At 37.4% G+C, this 11,840-nt stretch overlaps 1 long non-coding RNA gene across 18 annotated transcripts; it reads left to right on the forward strand.

The window, feature by feature from the left end:
- The first annotated feature begins 6,040 nt into the window (after positions 1–6,040).
- On the forward strand, positions 6,041–11,553 carry LOC108813145 (uncharacterized). Of its 18 annotated transcripts, XR_008935521.1 has the most exons (9): positions 6,041–6,190; positions 6,620–7,235; positions 7,313–7,425; positions 8,234–8,288; positions 8,360–8,537; positions 8,708–8,741; positions 8,946–9,638; positions 9,908–9,962; positions 10,155–11,553. It is a non-coding gene; the product is annotated as an uncharacterized LOC108813145 (long non-coding RNA). The 18 variants fall into 18 exon arrangements; XR_008935516.1 differs by having other exon boundaries at positions 8,946–11,360; positions 11,472–11,553; XR_008935518.1 differs by having other exon boundaries at positions 8,946–9,962.
- The last annotated feature ends 287 nt before the right edge of the window (positions 11,554–11,840 follow it).

Consider the following 11,840-nt stretch of genomic DNA (forward strand, 5'->3'; position numbering starts at 1 on the left):
TGTTACTCGTCTCCTTTCTCAGATCGTCGTCTTCTTCCGGATTGTTACTCGAATCATCTTTCTCTCTTTGTTCTTTTCGCTTCATTGACCTAGGATTTGCGTTCTCTTTGCCGCGATCCTCTCTTCTTTTGATCCATCTATGGCGCCGTCACGACCACCGCCGATCTCGCCGTCTGATACCGATTCACCGTCGCTCTCTGATCCTCATGCGAATCCGTTATACATTCATCATGCGGATCATGCTGGTATCTCTCTTGTATCTGAGAAGCTTAGCGGTCTTGGTAATTTCAATAGCTGGCGTAGATCAATGCTTATGGCCTTAGGTGCTCGTAACAAGGCAGTCTTTGTTGATGGAACTTATCCTGTGTTAGCTAGTGATCATCCTGACTATGGTTCTTGGTCTCGGTGCAACAATATTCTGTGTACTTGGTTGGTTAATGCTGTTGAGAAGCCAATCGCTAAGAGCATTATGTATCTGGACACGGCGAGGCAAATGTGGCTTGCTATTCATGATCAATTCAAGCAGAGTGATGGACCTCGTACGGCAGATAGTAAGCAGCAAATCTATGCTGAAGTTCAAGGATCACAGAGCATTAGTGACTATTATACACGTCTCAAGCAGCTGTGGGAAGAATTGAAGACTCATGAACGTCCCTACACTTGTTGTTGTGGAGTTTCTACTTGTGCTAGCAGTAAACATCTTGCTGAACGTGATGAACAAGATCGGGTCTTGAAATTCCTTATGGGCTTGAATGATTCTTTTACTGCTACACGTGGTCAGATATTGATGATGGAACCTAAACCATTGCTCTCCAAAGTCTTCAATCTCTGTTCTCAAGAAGAGCGTCAACGTTCTATGAAGTCTACTAGTACTGTTGCCTTTCAGACTTCGCAAGAGACTGCTTCTTCAGAGTCACTTGTTGCTGCTTATTCTGGAGGTTACAACAAACAGAAGTCTCGACCTATATGTTCTCACTGTGGTCTGCTCGGTCACACAGTCAATCGCTGTTACAAGCTTCACGGCTATCCACCGGGTTACAAACCGCCTGCTTCTAACAGGAATCAACAGAATCAACAGACGCTAGCTCCTTCTCAGCCTGCGCAACCTTGGCCACCCAAGAAAGAATCTGTGGCTAATATCGTTACTCAGGACACTGGTAGTATTTCTATGCATGACCACAACGGTGTTCATCTTGGAACGGTCACTCCAGCTCAAGTCCAGCGTCTTCTTAGTGTTCTAAACACTAACGTTGTTGTGACTGCTCCTTCTCAAGTCTCTGGTAGCACTCTTCAACTCTCGGATGGATCAGTCTCGTTGCTTAAACCTCAGCAACAAACTCTTTCTCACACTCCTCCATCTTCTTTTGAACAAGGTAACACGCTCTTTTCAAACCACTTTATTTCTTCTGCGGGAACCAATACTAGCCTTGCTTTACCTGCCATGACTTGGGTTGTTGATACTGGTGCAAGCTGCCACGTTTGTTCTGATCTAAATAGATTCACAAACACACGTTTAATCACTCACACATCTGTCATTTTACCTGATGGCACTCGCATTGCTGTTACTATTGCTGGTACAGTTGTTATTTCAAACGATTTGATTCTTCACTCTGTGCTTTATGTTCCGAATTTTAAATTCAATCTTTTGAGCATCAGCGCTCTGACTGCTAACACAAACATATCGGTTTTGTTTTCTTCCGACTCGTGTTTCATCTTTCCATTTAATCTTTTTCCTCACTTACAGGAGCATACTCGGGACTCCATGATTGGGAAGGGTAACCTTCACCAAAATCTGTATATCTTGGAGTCCTCTGTTCCTGCTCTCAACACGGTTGCTCACACTTACACGGTTTCTCAAGTCTCTTCTGAAGTCTGGCATCAACGCTTAGGTCATCCCTCATACAACAAGATTCAACAATTAGCTAAGAACTTAGAGCTTTCTCATTTCAAAATCCCATATGATCACGTTTGTAAAATCTGCCCTTTAGCAAAACAAAAGCGTTTATCTTTTTCTTCTTCGAATAATCTTTCTGCAGCTCCTTTTGATTTGCTTCATCTTGATGTATGGGGACCTTTTCGTGTACCTACCATTGATGGATATAAATACTTTTTCACCATCGTTGATGACTGCACTCGTGTCACTTGGCTTTATCTTTTGAAAACCAAAGGTTCTGTTCAAACAGTTTTCCCTGAGTTTTTGAAATATGTTGACACACAATACGGTTTTAAAGTCAAGTCCATCAGGTCTGACAATGCTCCTGAATTGTCTTTCACATCTCTTCTTAAAACTCACGGTATCATTCACTACTTCTCTTGTGCTTATACCCCTCAGCAAAACTCAGTCGTTGAAAGGAAACACCAACATATTCTCAATGTTGCTCGATCCCTCATGTTTCAATCAAATGTTCCTCTTATTCATTGGGGAGATTGTGTTCAAACAGCTGTTTACCTTATCAATCGGACCCCTTCCCCTGTTCTCCACAACAAATCTCCTTATGAACTTCTTACCAAGAAAGTACCCACTTACAGTCATCTTCGTGTTTTTGGCTGCTTGTGCTTCACTTCCACTTTGTTAAAAGATCGAAACAAATTTTCTCCACGAGCTTCTCCTTGTGTTTTCTTGGGATATCCACAAGGCTATAAAGGTTACAAAGTTCTCGATCTTCATACAAACGCTATTTCCATTTCACGCAATGTTGTGTTCCATGAAACTACATTTCCTTTCTCTGAGAATTATCCATCTTCTTCTTCTGATATCTTTGGTCAGCATGTTTTACCTCTACCAGTTCCAGATTCACCTTTTCCTGCTTTCTTTGATCTCGGATCCTCTGTTCCTTCTGATTCTTCTCTTTTTGATGATGTTGATTCTATGACTTTTCCTTCTAATGTTCCTGTTACTTCATCAAATGAGCCACATTCTTCTGGTAATATTGCTTCTTCTCGTAGTAGACGTCAAACTAGAATGCCTACTTACTTAGACCAATATCACTGTTATCTTCTCGATAAAGCACCTTTTCCTTCACATCCTACAAATACAACATCTTACCCAATCTCAGCTTTTCTCTCATATGACAATGTCTCTGATCAGCATAAACAATTCCTGTTAAACCTCACCACTTCTTTCGCCCCTAAAACTTTTCAAGAGGCTATCCTTTCCGATGAGTTTAGAGGTTCTATGAAGACAGAGATGACTTCACTCGAAGAGACTGGTACTTGGGCTATTTGTGATCTGCCTAAGGGAAAGCATCCGGTTGGTTGTAAATGGGTAAATACATACAAGTACAATCCTGATGGAACGGTAGAACGTCCCAAATCTCGCTTGGTCGCCAAAGGTTACACTCAGCTAGAAGGACTAGACTATCTTGATACGTTTTCTCCTGTTGCTAAGCTCGGCACATTCAGACTTCTGCTTCGTCTTACTGCTGCAAAGAACCTGTTTACTCTACAGTTGGATATCAGTAATGCATTCCTCAATGGTGATTTGGATGAGGAAATATACATGACGATCCCACAGGGTTATCAAGAGCTTACTGGCAAGACGGTTCCTCCTGGCTCTGTTTGTCGCCTTCTCAAGTCTTTATATGGACTAAAGCAGGCTTCTCGCCAATGGAATCATAAGCTTACAAGCGTATTCTTTGGTGAAGGATTTGTCCAGTCTCCTGCTGATCATTCCCTCTTCGTCAAGACTACATCAACTGTCTTTCTTGCTGCGTTGATCTATGTCGATGACATTCTTCTGGTAGGAAATGATGAAGCTGCTATCTCTGCTTTCAAAGATGTCCTTTAATCAGCTTTCAAGCTTCGTGTACTTGGTCCAGCAAAGTACTTTCTGGGATTTGAAATTGCTCGAAACTCTTCAGGCATTTCAATAAACCAGAGGAAGTACACTTTGGAGCTCTTGCAGGATGCTGGTTACTTGGGTTGCAAGCCAGTAACAGTTCCTATGGAACCTAATATCAAGCTATCTGAGTCTACAGGCAATCTTCTTCCTGATGCGTCTGTTTACCGGAAGACAGTGGGCAAGCTTCTTTATCTGACTCATACACGCCCAGATATTACTTATGCAGTGCATAAGTTGAGTCAGTTTATGGCAGCTCCACGTTCTGATCATCTCAATGCTGCTTATCGAGTTCTTCGCTACCTGAAGAATGACCCTGCGCAAGGATTATTTTACTCCTCACAGTCTGATCTTACATTGACTGCGTTCAGCGACGCAGATTGGGCTGCCTGTCCAGACTCGAGACGATCAGTTACTGGATACTGCATGTTCTTAGGAGATTCTTTGATCTCCTGGCGCTCGAAGAAACAACCTACGGTCTCTCGAAGCAGCTCTGAAGCAGAGTATCGAGCTATGGCAGATGCTACTTGTGAGCTCATTTGGTTGACTTCTTTGCTTCGATCCCTTCACAGCGCTCCTTCTGGTCCTGCAACGTTATACTGTGATAATCAGTCCGCGCTTCACATCGCCTCCAACCCTGTCTTCCACGAACGCACCAAACACATAGAGAATGACTGTCATGTGGTTCGGGAACGGATACAGAGTGGCTTTCTGAAGACTATGCACGTGAAATCTGAGCACCAACTTGCAGACCTGTTCACGAAACCAGTTCAGCCTGGCGTTTTCAAGACTCTCATGTCCAAGATGGGTATTCACAGGTTGTTCATTCCATCTTGAGAGAGGGATATTAGAGTTATTATACCGGTTTATGTATTTGAGTAAACCGGGTCTCACTTATGTATAAATAGCATTCACATTGTACAGTTACAGTTTAAGTGAAATACAAACAACTTTTACATCTGTAACAAACTTTTCACTCTCTCTCATCTCTCTCATCGCCATCTTCGATCGAGCTGGATCTTGAGCTTCACCAGCTCTAATAAGTTTCATTAAAATACAATTGGTCTTATATATTTTGGATGATTTAAGCATAAATATAGTTGAAAAACAAACATGTTATTATCTCTATATTGCTGTTGATATATTATTTTTTGATAGTGGATCTATTGTCGAATTCTATTCTGTATATGCATAATGTTAAATTCTATATATTACTACTTCAATTTCTGCATGTAGTGTAGTCTTTTTTTTTCTTTTTCCTTTCAAAAAACGTCTTCATGAGACGCATAAATTGAAGCGGTAATATGGACATTAGATCTTTTGTTAAAAACATCATATATCAACAACAATATAGAGATAATATATAGAGATAAAATGTTTATTAATATTTCAATTATATTTATGTTTAAATTATCCAGATCTTTAAGCCAATTCAATTTTATGTATTTAACTTTAAATTAATTGAAATTTTTTATATGGATCATAGTGAGAAAGTTAGTTTTTTTATTCTTCAAGTGTTTGTAATCAGTATATTTAGTACCATGTAGTGTGTGCACAGAATTATTCTCTAACTAGTAATCAACTGTGTAAAATAACAACTAAATTAATCAATGTTAAAAGGTATAATAAAATCGGAAGCTATTCTTATGTTCATCTGTTAATGGTTGATTTTTTTTTATTAGTTTTGCATACAATCAAAGATTAGTTGGAGAATAAATATGTGCAAACAATATTTAGACATCAAAAATGTCGACCTCAAATAATTGTAGATTTGAAAATTCATTTCTCATATACATACTCATTCAGAAATGTATTCCTATTTTTTTCTTGAATATATAATTATTTATAAGAAAATCGGAATTCTTTTGAAAAAACAAAAAAATGTAAAAAGTATTTCAAGAAAATACTTATTCATTTATAAAAGAAGAAAAAATATTTATCAATGTAGTTTTAGATTGTTGAAGTTAAAAGATAATCATAAGGTTTTTTCTATTTGTTTCTCGGTTCTGGATTAAAAATATGTGTATGGAATTTCAACTGTAAAATTCAGAGAATTACACGCAGATGCCAAATGGATTTATGTTAATGCCACTTTGGGATGTTCTTTTTTCAGTTTTTGGCGGAATGTTATGTTCTCGTACAAATCAATGATCGACACGTGTTGGATTTAGTTATGAATTGCAACGGTAAGAATTCAAATCACAAGACGTGGAGAAAAGTAATGACCGACTTGATTTTTTTTCAATTCACACTCAAACGTAATTGATTTGCTTTCTGTTGATATTTCTGAGTCACTCGTGAAGACTGTTAGCGTGAAGAAGATTTAGAGAGATCATCGTTCTTCACACTCGAGTACGTCGTTTCTGGTTTTGTTCGTAAATTGCAATCTTCCTTACGTGTGTTTGTAAATTTGATGAAGGAGATTGGATTTTCGAGTCTAATTTGGGGTTTCCTCAAGCTGAGTAGATCGATCGTCGTTTTCAATGACGTTGTGTAACATAGGTTATATGGGATAAGATTAGGTTTACTATTTTTGATGTATTAATTCAGGTGACTATCGGTTTCAGATAGAAAAAAAGTATGTTCGATGTAATTCCTTTGAGAATAAGTTTATTAATCCCTGAATTTCTCTTTGTTTTATTTCTGCAATTTTTGCTACTGTTTTTGACTTTTGGATCAATTGTATGATTGTTGGCAACAATCTTTTATAATTCATTAATTTTTAATCATCAACTTATAGAATAATTGATTTTAAGGGAAAGTTTTATATAACTTTTGCAGATTCGGATTCTAGGATGCAGCAAATGTTTCCGCGAAGATCAGAATATGCAGCTTAGGGAAAGATCAAAGCTAAGCTCTGCACGTTTGTTTGATGATCCTTTCAATCAGATAATACATTAACCCAAAGGTTTTTGCAAAGTTTGATTCCTCCATGATGTGTTCTGTACTGTTTATGGTAACTGTGACTTGCAGGAGTGCCAAAATTATAGAATTTGTAGCCACGAGAATCTGCAAAGGTTTTGATTCCTATGTTCTGCAAGTCGACTAGATGTCCTCTTTTCTTCCAACTCCGATTGTGTTTGTTTCCTTTAGATTTCGATCAAAGGTAAAACTATATGTTTCTAGACCCCTATCGTTTTTCAGCGTTGATGTATAAAGTTCTTTTGAGTTTTCACTATACTTCTGTCTTTCGTAGTGTTGTTGTAAATGGGTTTGTGTAGCATAGCTGAAGTTTTGGATATAATATTGGTTGATTCCAGCGAATGCCGTAGGTTTCAGCTTTTCTGAATTTATGCATAGACGGTTGGTTGTGTAAGTGTGGAACAGAGAATGGTACTAACTCATACCTTGTTGTATCTGATCCAAACCTTGTTGCAACTTTCAACCATTCAAGAGTGTAAGCCTTGCTCTGCTCTGCTCTGATTTTATTCATCTCTGTTATTTTCCAGACTGATGTTCTCTTATGTTCTGTAGGTCAATAGTATTCTGAGGGAAGTGTATTGCAGATTTGGATTCTAGGTTGCAGCAAACGGTGTTGGAGATGTCTCTGCTAAGATCAGCAGATGCTGCTTACGGAAAGATCAAAGGTATCTGCAAATTTTGATTCCTGTGTTATGGATGTGTTCTTTACTTTTATGGGAGTTATTGTAAGTTGTTTTTTTTTTCCTTAAGACATATCTTGTAATTTTGCAGGACTGCCAAAGTTTTAAAATTAGTACCGAAGTGAACCTGCTAGGTTTTGATTCCTACGTTACTTTTAGATATATGCGACTAACCGGGTTTCTGAGGGTTAATTCAAATGTTTTCAATGGTCCAAAGTTGTTGTTTTTAGATTCTTCTTTTTCTTTTAGTCGCTGAGATGTCATTAGCGACATGAGGGTTTTATGTTTGATGTTATTTTTGTTTACGAAGTGGTTGTAGTTCAGATACATTAGATCTTAATCCTTTGGGTTAGCTAATGTCTTCAGATGATAATTTTAGCATTTTTGGCATTATTTGCTTATCAACTGATTGCTTTGTTCTATGACAGTAACTGCTAAATGCACTTCATCAATCTGAGCTTGAGTTAAGTATATATGTGAGACTATTATGAGTTTTGCTTCGGCCACAATGTTTTTTTTTGGGCTTACTAATAGTCTTAACTCTTAAGGTTTCCGGTTTTGCCTTACTTCTGCTTTTGCTAATAGTAGCAATGCTTTCTTATGGTTTAAGTTTTTCACTGTAGATACGGAATTTGCTTCATAATTATGCTTTCTTAAATATTCTATAATGTTGCAAGTCATTTGTTGTTAACTCCCTTTCGGTAACTATTTACAGACCATTTGTTGTTTATCAGTATTGAGTGTGAGAGAACCTTCTCGGAAATATCAAGCTAATTGAGGTTTATTGCACTAGGTGACGCAATCGGAGATACCATTTCAGTTTCTGATTATGTTGGAGAACGTCAGTGGTATGCGTATTAACATTGACCTCCTTCTGTTTATATAAGTTACTTTAATTTTGTCATTTTAATTTGTTCAGAGGATTAAAGCTTTGGGTTCCCATTGGCTGAGCGGAAAGCCTCCTCATTCATAGTTGTCACCCATATGGCCATATCTGATGGGCCGTTTAGATCGTAATGTGTCTTAGGAGGTTTCATGTGGAAGGTTTTGTGATATCTGATTCTTTTCTCCTCTGCAACTTCTTTCTATTCTACAAGGTACGGTTGTCCTCGTCTCTTATTAAGCTTTCAGACTTTCTTCATCAATAGCATTATACATTATTCTCACATTCGGATTAATTAAGTTAACAAATTTCTGAAAATTGGGTTCTATCTTCCTTCCCCGTTAACTTGTGCATGATACAATAATTATATCCATGTTCCTGCAGAGATACAATAAGATGATTAAGAATATGCAGAAAGGTACAAATTCTACATCCTGTGCTCTATTTGTATTAAAAGTTTGCTTAATAATCTATTTCTCCGAGTTGACAAAAAAAAAATCTATTTCTCCGAAACTGATAGTCTGTTATGTTCTGCAGGTCAATTAGATGTCCTTTTTGTCTAATTCAAGTTAACACGCAGATTGATTGTGATATCATATGTTTGTTTTCTTTTCGTTTCAAGGGTACAAGATTTGGTTTTGAGGCTCTTATGGTTTTCCAGTAGTATAAGGTAATATGTAAGGTTCTCTTGAGTTTGGTTTTTGCTTCTTTTTGTTTTGGGGAGAAGCCGTTGTTCAGAACATGATTTGTTGCATTTATGTTATATATTCGTGAATGGAGATTCCAAGAGAGGAAATCATTGGGCTCGTTTGGGACTGTATATATGATTTGCTTCCCTCCATTATCGGCATGTTAAAGATACAAAGGGATGCTCCATTGCGACTTCTTTGAGTCAAAGGATGGCTTGATCTATCCTCATTCCTCCTTTTTACTGGTGGAGAGATGTTTCATGAAACTATGCGTATTTTTTTTTTCTTTTTCAAATTGATAGATTATCGATGTTTAATGAGAGCTTATTGGGGTTTTCCTTTTTATGTAAATGACTTGTATCTTAGTCAACACTTGTGCTTCTTGCTCTGTTTTCTGCACCATTACTTTACATTTTGCTCTGTTTTTTCAGCGTTAGTTTATGTTCTTCAGATCAAGAGAAGCTTGCTGTAAAAGAATCGCAATTGATCTTATTCACTTTCATATGTTTTCCAGGAGTTGCTTGTATTCCAGTGTTTGGTTCCTAAAATGCATCTGTGGCTTTTGAATATGCAGGATAACTTGGGTTTTTAATTGGTTGGTTCAAGCAAAAGTCGTCGCTTTCAAGGTCTTTACCTTAAATAACATAAGAAATTTTCTTATTTTGTTTTGAGATTTTTCTGTCACGAGAAATGCATTAGGTTGGTTTTCATGGAACAACTTGTACCCTTTTTGTCTTATTCAAATTACTACTCGGCTTTGAGTTGGATATGTCTCATTTTACTTTTCTTTTTTTTCCCATCAAAATAAGTTTGCTGTCTACCTTTCCTGTTGTAACGTGTTTCAAGTCTCTTTTTTCTTTGGCACTCCAAATTGAAGTTATGTTATGTTATGCAGCAGTGAGAGACTTTTCTTAGAGTCCGTCGTTTACGAGGTTCTACCAAATTGTGAGGTGATACTGAAGGTTCTATTGAGATTTTGTTTTTCGTTGTGCAGTCTTTGTCTTTGACAGTGCTTTGATTTTACTAGTTGACTTGAGGTGGTTATGGTTATAGTTTATAATCTTCAGCTCTTGATTTGTCTGGGTCTGCTTCTTTGTGCGAGGTTAACTCACTTGTTAAGTACTTTGCTCTTGATTGGACAGATCGATCGTCGAAGTGTTTTTCTCCAGACGAGAAGCTCTTTTATCTTTCCTTTGTGTGTTATATTAGGCTTACTTCTTGGGGTTATTGAAGGTTCACTTATATAACCTCATGTCATCATTCACATATTCAGTGGGTATATTCGTGTCCTATTGGTTATTGAAGAGTGTTCTCAAATCTTTTTGTTTTGTTGCGCCATTGATTTTAGCACTGCCACAAAGACACGTTCATATGTTTTCTGTTGGTGAATCCATGTCAGAAGGTATATATACTTTTGAAGAGGTTTTCACAGGCCATATTCATGCCATTATCAGGACTTGGTCGAAATGGATACTATGAGTTGATATGCTAGTAATTTTTTTGGGACTAGTTACATTTTCTGGTGATCTCACATGAATGATTTGTTATAGGTCTGCTGAGAATTATGGTTATTGAGAAGTTTTCTGTTGACACCGCCTGAAGATGGTAAATAATAGATTTGATCTCTGGGAACCAGGTTTAGTTTTTCTTTGTTAACTTTGGCTGTAATCTTGTGGTTTGTGTAGATGGTTGGATACTATGTTAAGAACGTTGCATTTTTGTGTACTTCTTTATGAAAGCAGCTGGCAGTGTTGTGTTGTACTGCTGCTTATTATCACTTGGTTCAATTTTATTTTTTTAATTTTGGTGCATGTCATGCTTTGAGATATTATACAATAGGGCTTTAAGTTTATGAAGGTTTGCGCTCTATGTGGACGGTAAGGATTCCGTATTGCTTGCATATCTGTTTCAGAGATGACAAGATCTTTATGGTTGCAGGTCTATCAGACTTCTTGCAATTATATCATGTTAGTGCATGAATACAATAGGCTTGTTACAAATTCTAGTGACTATACTTTCAGTTCAGCGGTTGTCACTTATTGGTTTTAATGGAACTCTTAGCGGTACTCAAGATCAGCAGACTTGTTTCAACTTTTATCCACTCAAGTGTGCAATTCTTGCCCTGCTCTGTTTTTATTCATCTCTGTTCCCTTGTTCAATGAAACTATTCGTACTGGAGTTGTTTTCGTCTAAATTCAAGTTATTACTCGAACCGATTATGGGACCTTGTGTTTCTGCTTAAAATCGTCCTATATGAACCTGTTCTCTCTTCTGTCGTTTCTTGATTTACCAGGTTGCTCTTTCTCAGGGTTTCTGTTGATTTTAAGGGGATAACTTTTGAACCAGAGGTATGTGGAGGACGCAGAAGAAGTTCCTTTTGGGCATGTTTACCTTTATAGTTTCCCTTTTCCTAGAGAATTTGGCTTTTCTGTTAAATGCATTATGTTGTTTTGCAATAGGTCGTTGAGCACTTAAGAAAGGATAAGATTGGTCTGTTTGTGTATGGCGCTGGCTTTATATGTTGCACAGATTTCTAGTTTCTTTATAAGTTCAAATGAGATTCAAATTGGTTTCCCCACTTCACTACAGAATCTTTTGCTCTGTCTTGCACCATATGCTCTTTCATGCAACAACTTGTATATCATTCTTTTCGTCTAAGATTCAAGCTCGATTATGAGACCTTGTGTTTGATTAAATTGCTCCGTTATTTTTCGGGAAAATCGCATTTTAAACTCTGGAAGTGTCACTTTATAGCACTTTAAACACTAAAGTTTTTTCAGTAGCACTTTAAACCTTGAAAGTGACATTTTTAGCATAACAAACCTCCA

This window comes from Raphanus sativus, chromosome 6 (assembly GCF_000801105.2).
Source record: "Raphanus sativus cultivar WK10039 chromosome 6, ASM80110v3, whole genome shotgun sequence".
Lineage (NCBI taxonomy): Eukaryota > Viridiplantae > Streptophyta > Magnoliopsida > Brassicales > Brassicaceae > Raphanus > Raphanus sativus.